Genomic DNA, 14107 nt, shown 5'->3' with positions numbered 1-14107 from the left:
AATAATACATTATTTTAACACAAAATGTCCCACATTTTTAAAAACAAAACTTTCATGGGGAGTACACAATTAGTTCTTTTATGCAGCGGAAACCTGGGTTTAAAAAAAAAGTGCATGCTAGTATTGCAATGCACACTTGGTGATTAAAATTAATGGTCATGATTAAGACATGCAGAAAAGAATGTTTCACAGGCCATATTTATCCTCTGAGCCAATAGCCATTCCATTGCTTTTTATAGAAACCCTGAACAACGGTAATAGAAAGAAAATATCTCTGTGGGTCTATTTTAGACCGTGTGTGTCAGTGACAGATTACTCTGGAATGTTCCCCCCAAAACCAGCCCTTCATTTTTTTTTACAAAATAACAGAAACTTGATGTCTTTGTAAATGTTATTTTTTATGAAGTGAAGTCATTTTCAGAAAATGTTGTAATAGAATCTGTGTTTTAGTGTCAAATCTTCATTAAATGCTTCACTCTGAGGATCCTCCTCCAGCCCAGTGAGCTTAATGCATCAGGCAGCCAAGCCTTTACCCAAACACCTCTGCAACATGAGGCCTAAATAAGGTAGAAACTTATTTATGGAAGAGAGAATAGGATGTGTTACTTCTGTAATATGATAAAGGCAGTATTAAGGCTAAATATTATGGTCTGACAATAATATTTATAATGACAATTAATTGGTCTTTCTGTGTGTCTTTACACAACCTAGAGTGACTACAACATAATTCAGACTTTTATCAACAGTAGACTTTGTACTCCTTATCAACTGGACCTAGTATTATACAAGAATGATAAAAAAACAAAAAATCATTGCATTTGTCTTCGCTTTTCTCAAGATGGCCTGTAAACTAGCTCACAGGAGGGGGGCATTGTTTGTTTTACAGTGCACATAAAGTTAATTCATTAGGGCGTTTACACAGCAGATATTTAGACATGTCATTGTAGAAAAACAACAGGCGTAACTAATAATGCTAACAATTGCTCCCAGTATCACAGTGAGACATGACAGTAATAGAATGCAGCTATTATTGATGTTGTTAGTTACATGTTTGCTTTTCCTGCCCTGACACGTCGACTTCCATCCATCCCTCCATTTTATCTACCGCTTATCATCTAGAGGGTTGCGGAAAAGTTGGAGTCAGTCTCTGCTGACATTGGGCGAGAGGCGGGGTACACCCTGATAGGTCGCCAGTCAATCCCAGGGCTAGCATATAGTATACAAACAGACAACCATTCACACTCACATTCAGATCTACAGTCAATTTAGAGTCACCAGTTAACTTAACCTGCATGTTTTTTGTCTGTGGAAAGAAGCTGCAGTACTGGGACAGAACCCATGCAGGCACAGGCAGAACATGTAAACTCCACACAGACACGTTGACATTTTCCACGTTTCCACTTGATGGAAATGTGCAGCCATAAGTGATATTTATGTTTTTACTCATTACTCTATTATTGCTTGCTTTCTTTTTGCGTCGTGATCTCATTTAATGCTTAGCTGCAAATCAGCTACCTCTATGATGTGGCTTAAAGTTATATGACTTCAAGGTACAGGATGTGAAAAGGCTTTTATCAAACTTTATTGCTACTCAAATGATTAGGCTTAGAGAACATTTGAAGGTAAGCGGTCAATCTATTGCCCTGCCCTGTTATATTTTACTCTAAACTACATGTTATGAGGTGCTTCACTATTGATTAGGCTGCTGTAGCAGATAGTGTCAGCTCATAACTATAGGTGATTTCTGCTCTTAGAAAAGATGTGACTGACTCAAACTGTATGAAGATTATCAGTGTGGACCTCTGAGAGTTCACTTGAACACAAATACACTTTCACATTCAGATCCATGTCAGATCATGGACACTTTTTGGGGACATTACATTGACTTAACTTTAATTTCCTTAAGACTTCAACCACTACTTGCCTAAACCTAACCCATACTCTAACATAACCACTGACCCAAAAGTCAGCTTTTTCCTGTCCCCAATTAAGTGGACTGATGTCTGACATTTGTCCACAAAAGTAGCCTATGACACACCACACACACACACACACACACACACACACACACACAGAAAATGCATTGATTGCACCCATTTGCCCTTGTACTGTGCTGGCTGTAATAATTGTTATACTACATGGAATGCAGGATGCACACATAAATACATTGAAATAAAATTTCCAATATTTGCTGTCCTCCACCATGGTTTTAGTAACTTTATGCTGATCAATTCATCTCCTCGTTTAACTATGACATAACACAGACCTGTCTTCCCACATTATGTCTGAGGTATGGTTCTTCTTCTTTTGTATATTTGGAAAATATATTGGCTGTGAAATACCACACAAACCAGCTCAAACTGCATAGCCAGGCAGACTCAGCAGAATGTGTCACCAGGTTAAGTAGATTGGCTTTCTCAAATGCTGCACTGTGAATGCACTGTAAGGCTAAGTAGTGTGAAAACACCGCCTACACTAAAGGTGCTGATGCATATCCAACTTCAATATTAAACCGTGTTAATGCTGCACACAACATTAACTGTGAGAACACATCTGAATGTAAGATTTTCTCAGACCCCATGCAGCAGTGGTGATAACAGTATTTTTCTGCATTGGAATCATCATGACTGTGTTGTTGTCTGGCTTTTTCCACATTCAATTTGTCCACCGAAATTCTGCGCATGCCAGTGCCTAAAAGGGAGTAACACCAGCGCTGCTTTATCAGACGCCGGTGAGTAGGTGTGTAGTTATGCAAGGTCAATGTGAATCAGAGGAATTCTTTTAAGTGTTTGTGTGTGTTCAGAAAGGTTTGCATGTGTCTGCTAGACTTTGTGTCTGCATTTGAGTATTGCTTCTGTTTGTCTGTGTCTGCCTCAGTATATCTTTAGAATACATCACTGACATTTTGGGATTCGTATGTGGATCATTTAGGCTAAGCCTATTTGCCAAACAGACAGTATAATGAGGGAGGTTCACTGTGTGTGTGTGTGTGTGTGTGTGTGTGTGTGTGTGTGAGAAAGCAGTGTTTAAGACAAGCAGACAGTGTAATCTGGTTTCTGGGAATGGGTTTGGCGAACAGCCACAGAGAGACTTACAGGCATTCTGCTTCAGCTATGGTTTGAACAGTCAGCTGTCAGAAATGGTTTTGCCATGATCTGCTCTAATGTCAATAAGAATGGTTCTCTTTGTTGTGTGCGAACTAGACCTGAATAATTTAAAGTCTGTGTAAAGTAAGAATAAATATGTGTTCTGAGTTTGACATACCACAGAAAAGTGTGTTGTTAACAACCCTTCCAAATTTGAATGATTAAGAAATCGCCAATTATATGAAATTAGGCTTCAAAGAAACATGGACGCTACGTCTCTTTCGTCTCTTTCTGCCACTAGCTCACCTGCTAGCTCAGCGGCTAACTCAGCGGCTAACTCAGTGGCTAACTGTAGACCGTAGTAGTAGTAGTGTTAGATGTAGTAACAATAACTCGCCAGTTGGCAGGTTAACCACTGAGGAGAGCGGCCTCTCAGTCTAGTAGGGGAGGGGCCAAGTTCACGCAGGCACGCCACTACGTCATGGAGTAGCCCTTTTTGGCAGGCTCAGAAAATCAGGAAAAATGAGGGTGAGTAACAGTTTAAGGCTCTCTCTCCGCAATTCAGTGTTATCCACTGTTATCAGCCTTTTCACATGTTTCCTGTAACCATTTTCCAACATGTATAATATGTTTAGAAGTAAATCAATGAATTGACTTTACATGGACTTTAAATGAAAATGAACTCAGTCAGTTCTATCAATTTCACTTAATTTGACCAAATATGGAAATTAAATTATACACAACCTTTGTAAAATACGATAATGTAGGAGTTAAAATAACATCACATCATGTCTGCCAGTTGATCAATTACCAGTTCTGTCCCAGTAATTACACTTATGTAATTAGTTTAATGCTCAATCAGTTTGAGATGACTGATGGTATTCAAATACATAATTTAGGCCAAACAGTATAATCTGTGTTTATGTGAACATTTTTATTAGATTTACATAAAATATTTATCAATATTTTTGCAGTTGGTAATGATAACATTTGCCAAAGAAAATGAAGATGTCAGAAACTGCCATCAGTGGATAACTTAACAAGACTATAAATCTAAGCAGACATCCAGTTCAAGTCCCGCTATTCTATAATGTAGAAAGAAAACAAACTGTTTTTCTTAAGGGTTTCTCAATCAACCTTAAACTAAAAAAAAAAAACTGTCATGTGTAATTAGTTTGAGGAATCTTAATTAAATCTTGTAGTGTGCACCGACCCTTTGAGACCACATTAACAACTCTGTCCCTGCTGTTTGAGCAGAGCCAGTCTAAATTAGTTAATTTGCTTAGACTATTATCTTACTCTCAGCCCCTTACTACCATTCCCCGGGCACATTACTTAGACACGCACGCGCACACACACACACACACACACACACACACACACACACACACACACACACACACACACACACACACCTTTGTTTGTTATTATCTGTGTTTTCTATTGGTGACCCACACCCAGCCCTTCATACTGTCACATTACTTAAACGTGCTCCCCCAGCAATTCGACTAAGCGGGATTACTCGAGGCTTTCACAAACACACACACACATGCATTTTCACATCCATGTGCACAGACCAGTATCTACAGCATATGCACAGACATAACCCCCCCCCCCCCATCATCCAGTCTCTGTGTCTAATTGATGTATGGATTATGCTGTCTACTCTCACTCCACACAGCTGTTTCATGGCTTTAATTCATCGCTGCTACATGGCACCAGAGACTAAACTCCACATTTACTGTTTGTTTGCTGGCCGCTTCAGAATGTATAGAATCTAATTTTATCCATGCAAATATTGCAGGAATGGAGTCCTTCTTATCAGGAGTTATGGCATTTGTCTGCTGCTGTTAATTGGAGCTGCACTGCAAAGAAAATCACATGCTGATCATCTGAAAACATTTCCAGAGAATGCCTTTTGCACTGTGTGTTTGAAAACATCCCCCCGACTTGTTGGTGCAGTACATAAAGGAAAAGATTGAAAGAAATGTTAGCCGTTACTTTTTGACACATACTTCAGTCACAAAATTGAAATCATTATATGGTTATATGATCATGCTGAAGTCCTTAAATTATAGAAGGTTTCTTTTTAACTGAAGTATCTTCACTTGGCTGTATTTGATTTGATCCGGTCTGACTTGGTTTGGTATGGAATGGTTTGAAAGGGTATTAGTGCAGGGAGCGACAGTAAAACCTCAGGGACAGCCCACCATTAATCTGGGAGAGAAGGTGGAGGAATGGTGTCTGTCTATGTCTGGCAATGTGTTGTCAATTGTCAGCAGGAGATAGCAGAGACATCCAAGGGATAGGTGTGGCCCTGTTCACACTTAATTTAGTATTACTCAAATTGTATTAAGATAAATGTCAGTTCAATATCAGCTTTGATCTGAAAATAAATGGGTGACATGATATGGGTTTGTAATACTTAGCTAGTTTGATTTAATCATGCAGTAGGATGAATAATCCATCAGCCAATCACACAGCATGAGCAGGAATATAGCTGAAATGTTTGGTCAGTTAATTGATGTGAAGATTTGCTGCTTATTTTTTCTGCTCTGCTCTCTGTCTCTGTGTCATGGATGTATAAAAAGCAGAAAGGTCTGTGTCTCAGTTTGACTGAGGGTGCACATACGCAGATCAGAGAAGCTGTTGCAGACAGTATGAAGCTCTGCATTCACACAAAATCCGGCAATGCTGAACCTTCCATCAGTGTTGGGCAGTGGTGTGGTTGTGTTTATTTGTGTTTCAGAACCACTGCAAACCAATCAGAAAATATCTCTCAATGTCATGTAGCTAAATGTCATTTTTTTGTCTCATCTCTGTTGCTCTTCACATCACAAGTCTTTTCTCTTAGTTACTTATTTAGTGTGCAGATGTCCAGTCCACCTATTCTGCTACTTTATTCGTCACAGTTAGTTAGCATTTCATTGCACTAGCCACAGTGCTCATAATCCTAAAGTTTCACCCTTGATTTTGACCACATGGGCTTCTACGAGAATGTGAAAAAACAGGCTTGAACTATTTAAAATCAATCTAAGGAAAAGCAGAGGAAAATGGCTTAGGGCCTGTTTAAACATGGATCCAATTAAAGCAGGAAGTACTCATGGGATCTCTTTATTTCTTATCAGCTGTGTACATGAACTACAGACATGCAGCCAGGAAACCTGCTTGTCAGCAAACACATGAGGCACTGAGCATGATAGAAAGAGGCGGGTATGTGCATGTGTTTGCATGCTCATTTGTCTGTGGCTGTGTGTTTGTATATTGGTCCGTTTGTTGTCTATAGTGAGGGTAACAGTGATGATGCAAGGCACTCATCTGCTGCTTTTTTGTATGAGAGTGTATTTGTTTGCACAGGCATATTTCTCTGGGTGGGTTAAAAGTTCTTTACAAAACTGTATTGACTCACAAGTCTGACACAATTGAGAACTACGTGAATATCGTCACGTAGATGAAGTAATGATGCGAGACACAACTAATCACTGATAATGACGGCAGCACCAGTGAGATAGACAAGAGCAGATAAGGCAGACGGAGGGAGAAGTTGAATAATGAGAGAAGAGATGCAAAGATGAAGGAATAATGAGGAACAAGACCTGAAGAAAGGAGAGAGGATGAAAAGACAAGGATAAAGGAGGAGAGACATTGTGGATGACGAGGAAGAAAAAGAGTGTGGGGCAGTTGGGCTCCCCACCCCCAGTTCGGTTCAGACGGGGGTGTTTAGTTTGGCCTGCTCTGAACAACTGGAACAATATTCATGCTAGGAGATGGATGGAGGGAGGGTTAGACTGAGTTCACCTGAAAAAAAAAACGATGAGAACTTTCCTTTTGGCATTGAGCTGCTTGATTTTCTGCTTACTTTTGAGAACTGTTTTTGCTTGCAAACGTTTGTGAGATGTGTTTTTAGCTTTATCTGATTATTTATGTGATGGAAATGACATACAGCTTTATGGATATAACTTTAAAGTAGATAACCCAGATGAACACTGCTTCCTGTTTCAAGTTTGTGCCCAAAATGTTGTCCTAGGAATGATGTGTAACTTTTTTTAAACTCTACTCTGACTCTTTGCATAATGACTGATCTCCGTTTGTGCATGTGTGTAAGAACAGCTTTTCCTATCCTGACTGAACTGAGGGCCGCAGTATATTTTTGCCCTACTCCACTGACTTTATGAGCAGCCCTCAACTGTAATGAGGCTGGGTGCTGTCCAAGTCCAGCAGTGTTTATTTATAGGGCAGGAAAGGCTATTTGTGTCAAGAGGAAGTGTTGCAAAAGGCCTATTTTTTACTGGAGGTCTTCTTGCACCCATGAATGTCCTATGCCGGACTTCTGCATCAATCCTTGAGTTTTAAAATAGACAACAAATGCCTTTCAGTGAAGACTTTTATTCAAAGTTGAAACTCCTCTTGTGACTCCAGTTGCAAACCAGACTTCTAGCGGTAAGACAATGTCAGCTAATTTTTAATGCTTTTTTAAAAGAGGTGGCACACCAAACAAACATTGTGTGTTATTGTCACTATGTCCAAAATTTCATTTGAACTTTGCTTTGATTTTAGGCGAACAGCTGATGCTTGTATCTGACTGAGCACATGGGTACAATGGGCTTGAGTCATGGTGGCCTGTAACTACGCAAGCTGTTTATAAGAGGGTTACTTGGAAAGCTGTAAAATAAGAGGTAATTAGAAAGGCCAAAGGGAAATGTTTGGAGTAGGGGGTCAACTGGTGTGCTGATAGAGTTATTCAAGGGCTGATAGTGAAGTGAAGAGAGGGCACGGTGGGCAGATGGATGACATAATGACAATATATTTTTGTTTTCCTCTCCGTAAAGTCTTGTCTTCAGTGGAAAGGCTGAGGAGGAGAGATTACATGCAGTCAAAGTACAATGACATTTCAGTGCAGTTTTCAAAGCAATTTTAAGCTAATCCTCTGGTGCTTTACCTTTTAAAATATATTACATGTAAACACAGTAGCCTACTTGTTTAGCATACACACTGCAGTATTTCTATCTGACATACATTTTCATGACAGTACATTTAGCAAGTAAAGCCTTAAAGAATCTCTATTAATAAACACAAATGAGAAAGATTTAAAACAACTTAAATAAGAACTTTAAAGCACTATGTTGAGTGCTGCTTTATTTCCTTTTTTGCAAATGAATGACCAACACAGTCATACGACCTATAACATCACATGATGGTATTCCTATGATCTTAAATGAATGTAAATGGAAATCACAACTTGATTCCTTTTGAAAATGATTAATCATCATTTGATCTCAGGCTAACATTTTCTCATTGGTAGTCTGTGATGTTGGCAGAGTTGGTGCAAAAAACACTTCCTTGGCAAACGTTAGGTGTTAATATGACTGGTTTTTTAACTTGCCTTCTCGCTGGCATCTGCAACTACAGCGTTGGCTCATGGTCTTATATGGACATACGTTACGTGTTATATGACAGCGCCAACATTCACTAGTTTTGAGAGAAAAATTGTAGTCCGTTTAAAACAAAGTCGCTAAATGCTGTCAAGATGTACATTTTTTTCATTCTCTAAACGTGCGGTCCAGATTGGGCACTATTGTGAAATACATGGCGGCATCTTTCATTATGAGAGCAACCATCTGGTCTTTGTTTAAAAGTTCTGTCTACTAACTCTCTTATTCTGGGTTTGAGTTTCAGAGTCCAGTAAACTATTGTGGTGTGTGTGTGTGTGTGTGTGTGTGTGTGTGTGTGTGTGTGTGTGTGTGTGTGTGTGTGTGTGTGTGTGTGTGTGTGTGTGTGTGTGTGTGTGTGTGTGTGTGTGTGTGTGTGTGTGTGTGTGTGTGTGTGTACCACGCTAAGCTGTTTCAGCTGCAGCCTGAGAGAAAGGACGTATTGTTTGAGGACATTTGAGCATCTGCTTTGTTGTAGATAAGGGGTTTGAAGTTAACGTCCACTGCTGATCAAAGGGCACAGATATTGTAGATGTGTCATCTCTTGTCTTTCTTTTACTGTTTCTTTTCCTTTCTATATTCTGTACATTGTTCTCTCTCCCATCCTCTCCTCTCGTCTACTTCCTGCCTGTACTACCCTCCTCTGTTTCTCAGCCAGTAACAAAAGAATATAGAGGGTATTCCCCTCTGGAGTCTTTCTATGTCTTTCCTCATATCTAACCTATTTTTCTTTCTGCATTTATGTTATGTTCATGTTATGTTCAATCATATCACTTCTTCTTTATATTTTCATCTTGATAATCTCTCTTTTCTCCTTTCCTATATGACATAACCTGACTTGATCTGTTTTATTTCCTTTCCACTTTTTTTTAGTGAACCAGTGTAACATATTTAGAAATAATACTTCCTAACTCAGTCTACTCTCTTCTCTCATCTATTTTCCTTCTGTCCTTTCTTTAAGTCTTCACCTGTTTTTGTTTTTCTAGTCTAACTACTGTAACAGCAGGCCCTGGTTGGTTGGCAGTTGATCTGTACTTCACCTCGGTCCAGATCAAGATGTCTTGACAATTACCGGCTGGATTACTGTGAAATTTGTTTGGGGTTATTTTTGATCCCCAGAGTATAACTATCAGTGATTTGGTGCCACTGCCAGGTCAAATTTCCCTGAAACAACACTTTAGTCCACGACAAACCATCTGGAATGTAATTCCTGGATTTCCATGAAATTTTCGGTGGATATGCAAAGTCTTGATTTGGCCTCGCTCTCACTAATTTTTCTAATCTTTAGATTTCCTGGGAAAGGATTTGCTTCACATTCGTTTTCTTTTTCAGTGTCACCTGAGTTCAAGAAATGCATGGATGCAGTTCATGAGGCTATTTGTTTGACATTATTTGACATTAGTTTTATCGGTTTTAATACTGTTACTACCCGTGCAACCCTTGTTTCTTTATATGGGGAACCAATACAGCTGCATTGAAATAGCAGTAGGGCCTCCTCCCTTAGTCCCTTTTTAAAAGTGATTTTGAGCGTAGCGAAGGCAAACAGGGCCCAGAAAATCAAAGAAGAGCAAACACCTTTTTATCTGTAGATCAACAAAAATGTTGTTTTGTCAGTGTAGGAGGGAAATATCGAGGGTTTTCTAAAGTAAACATTTTTCTGTTAAATTCTGTCTGTTCTGAGTGGCTGAACTCTACAAACATACATAATGTGATGTAGGAATTACAGTTTCCTGATCTTTGTTTGTTTTTCCTTGATAGACAGAGGAAGTTCAGAGAAACTGAAAAAGAACTCTTGGCAGACATGTTTATGCAAAAACAATTAGGTTAACAAACATTCAAATGCACTTGATGAACTGCTCTGATTTGTTTTCTTTGTAATTTAGTCTAAACACGCAGTGATTACTGAGTGTTACAAGTCCCACAGTTTGTTTTCATGACTTCACAAAGTGATATATTGACACCTGTGAAACACATGAAGGACGGAGTGGGTGAGGAAGAATTTTCAGCAGTACACAAAACATAAATGCATAGTAAAAATCAGATTTATATATAATGATGTAATATATCTCTTTATCTTCTCTTTGCTTTTCTCTCCCAGTTCATTTATTCTTACTCTCATACCTTTTTACTTTCTTTTGCACTCTTGTTCTTCTCCATGTAGCCAGCCTCTGGCCTGGACAAACAGGAAACTCTTAGTGTTATCAGCTGACTCTTTGTGTGTCTTAATGAGTGTCAGGCTAAAGACAGAGAGGGAACAAACACTACCGTCCACACCCCGATCCCACTGTAAACACACTTATCACCGCAGAAGAAAGAGAAAGAGAGGTAGAATGTGTGAGAGAATGGCAGAGAGCTGGGAGGACGCAGGCAGTCAGGAAAACTCAACTGAAAGTAAGAGAGGAAGTGAGATCCATTTCACTTCCTGGCAGCACACACAGAAGGACAGTGGTCTTACTGCTACACTGTATAATCTCAGGATTAGTGACCCATGATTTATTGCTAGTGCAACCAATGTGGGCTAAACCCATGCTGTCCAGTGCAAGCCATTGCATGATAAGCCTACAGTACTCAATACAAGCACATATTATCCAAAGTCATTCAGAGTTCATGTGGCGTGCCTTTTTTAAACATGTTCTTATTTAAAATGCTCCTTGCTATGTTGTGTCGAGATATTAGATCATGAGGAGTTTAATGTTAATCAGATGACACTTGAAACTATTGATTTAATCTACCAATATTTTTTTTAATTAATCATTTAGTCAGAGAAATGTAAAATAAATAATGAAAAAGTTGAATTCACAGCTACACAGAGGCCATTGTGATGTCCAAAGCAGTCCAAAACCAAAAGATATTCCATTTAGAGTCATATGTGATAGAAAAACAGCAAATGCTCACAGTTAAGAGACTGGAAGCAGAAAATGTGTGGCATGTTTGCTTGAGAAATTCTTGACATTATTAATTAATTATCAAAATAGTTGCCAGTTAATTTCCTTTCAATAGACTAATTGTTGCATCTCTACTGTTATTGATTAATTAGCGTTGCCGTTGATATATCTACTGAATGTGTTCCTTTTCAGTTCAGAAGTTGTTCTCAAAACCCAATCCTATCATCTAGTTGTCTCCAGGACACAAAATGAGCACCAGCCACCAGCCTGGTAAAATATGCAAGTGACTGTTAGATTTGCTTCACTGATAGCAAAAAACTAAACAAAACAAACAATGGTGATCTACTGAGTGGCTGGTCAAATTTGAATATTCACTAACCATTTGAGCTGGTGGACAAAAAGGTTAGTTTTGAACCCTGAAGTTGTTTTCACACCTGTTTTCCCTGCACATAAAAATACTCATTTGTCTCAGGAAACATGTTTTGTTTCTTACAAGCTTTCAGTTACTGATCTATCTTCTCATTAGTCTGTAGCTACCATAGTAACACAAAGATGTATTTCTCCAGTGTCCACATCTGATTGAGTCTCTTGTTGTTTAGTAAATTGTTTTTTTATTTTAAAGACACAAAGAAATGTTCCCCCGCTGGTACACTGCTTGAGGCCTGTGCTGATTTTGCACCATCTTTGCCAGCACATAATTTTTTCATCAGCCTCCCTGCGATGACTGTAGTTGTGTCTGCGGCCGAAACTGGAGCAGTGCATTCCGCTCCACTTAAACCTGTCCATTACGATGTAATCTAATGCTATCGGTGTCATGCTGCTCTATCGTGTTGGTCCTTCATTTTTGTTCAGCCTATTAACATCACAGAGGCCATTAGGCAGGATCATACTATACAGTGCATCAGTGTTGCCCCTGTAATTCTTTGCTGGTAGGTGGTATTTGTGTTGGTAGAGGTTCAAAGTCCATTCCAGCTTCTCTCCCACATGCAGTTCCTGTTAATGAGACCACGATATGAGCATTCAGAATTGTCAACTTTATACTCTACCAGTATTTTGAATGGAGCTGTTTCTTAACAGTAACAGGACAGAAGAATCCCACTGAGAGTGACCCACAAACCAAAGTCTTAACAAATCTGTGCAATATTCTGACAGCTTTCTGCCTTGTTACTCTTCATGTTTCTACTTTTGATCCTCGCTGCTGTGGAGCATGACCAGTGTGATGCTTCAGCATACAAAGAGGAGGTCCTGCATGATATGAAATGTGGAAATGAATCATGAACATTTGAGAACGTGAGACACAGATGTATGAAAAGTATGCAAAACTGTTTGGATCTTGTAAAGTTGGTTTCTCCAGTCATACAAACCCCTTTGGGTAATAATAAATGTCACAGTGGCCCTTTTACCATTTTATTTGCCCTAAATGTTCTGCAGCTTCCTGATTCAAAGTAACTGACAACCTGAGTAGGCATGAACAAATCTTTACTGAAGCGAGTATAGAGAGAACTGCATGTCTGGTGTTTCTGGTAGTATTTTTAATGACGGTGCAAAGCTCTGAACCAAGAAAATATATATCCAGATCCTTGAACCTTGAACCTTGTTTGTGGTTTCCCTTCTCTGTAAAAGTACTCTAGCACTTCTAATTGAAGGACTGCTCCTCTTACTGCCCTCTTCGGCCCTACAGGTTCGTGCGGTTGACCACCTTTCATGGCAACTCTCCTCTCCTCTTGGATTCTCTGTAAATGTTAGGCGGCTACATCTTAAGAATAAACTTTAGCCCACATATTCTCTCTGTGAGATATTTTCTTGACTGAGTTGGAATGAATACACATGCTTCTCTGCATTGGACCCGTATGTTTTCTTTTCCTTATCTATCTTTGTCATTTGGAACATGCTCAGCCAGATGAGCATGTCTGAAAATCATTTCATACCAGCAGTTCAATATTTGCTGCTCGAATGTAAATCAGGAACCAAGATGGCCAATATCTTATTCTTGTCCTGCTGTGTGCAAGCCTGTGGAAATCTTCTGAGAAAACAATATTCACTTCTTACAATAAAAAAAAAAAAATCTAAAATAGTTTTTGAACCTGGTGAACAGGTGAGGGTGCAGGGTGTTACAGAGTCTGGTATGATCACATTGAAACCAAACTACAAATTCGCAAAAGTGAATCAAATGTAAGGCCAAGAGAATTTTTTTTTTTTTATATATTTCATATTTTGAATTATACAGACACACAGTAGTAAACGTTAGGCTTAAATTCAGCTGTAGTAGCCTGAACTAAGTGGGAGATGTGACTGCCTTTTGTTATCCAATCTATCATGTTTTGGGATATGTTGATTTTGCTGCTGTTTCCGGCTCTAAAAGGCACTCAATTACAGCAGTAAGATCCACCCTTCCTGGTGTCCACCAAACAGGATAACGAGACTACTGGATATAGCGAAACCAGTACTATCTCTGCTTCAATAAAATGTGTTGAATGACGTAAACAAACCACTGTTTACGTTTGTTTACATTATGTGGTTCTGTTTACGTTCTCTTTGATGATTTTGATAAGAGCCTGGCAACAGAAACGCTGCATACGTTCACAAACGTACATGCTTCTTTCCATCTCCTACAGTTATGTCTCATGTCTATTCATCTTTGCCTTTTTAGTTCTGGGAGCATCTGTGTAAGCGTAACTATTTTTAGTACTTGAATGCTTGAATGACC

Source organism: Scomber japonicus, chromosome 19 (genome assembly GCF_027409825.1).
Source record: "Scomber japonicus isolate fScoJap1 chromosome 19, fScoJap1.pri, whole genome shotgun sequence".
Taxonomy (NCBI): domain Eukaryota; kingdom Metazoa; phylum Chordata; class Actinopteri; order Scombriformes; family Scombridae; genus Scomber; species Scomber japonicus.
This window is presented reverse-complemented; position numbering follows the sequence as displayed.